We start from the raw sequence: 239 nt of genomic DNA, 5'->3' as shown, positions 1-239 counted from the left end.
CGGCGGCGGGGGGGAGTCCCACCACTACCACCACGGAGGAGGAGGAGGAGGACGACGACGAGGACGAGGACGACGAGGACGGAGGGGAGAGGCCTGCTCTGCCTGCCGAAGCCCCGGGCTCTCCTGCTCCCTCCGCCGCCGAGGCTCGGGGTTTCTTCCGCGGGGGCGGGGAGGCTCCGCCGGTGTCCGAGTCGGAGGAGGAGGAAGCGGAGGCCAGAGTTTCCTCGCCGAGAGAGGCC

The sequence above is a fragment of the Tupaia chinensis genome, unplaced genomic scaffold (genome assembly GCF_000334495.1).
Source record: "Tupaia chinensis unplaced genomic scaffold, TupChi_1.0 Scaffold000532_1, whole genome shotgun sequence".
NCBI classification, from domain to species: domain Eukaryota; kingdom Metazoa; phylum Chordata; class Mammalia; order Scandentia; family Tupaiidae; genus Tupaia; species Tupaia belangeri.
Note: the sequence above shows the minus strand (reverse complement) of the source record.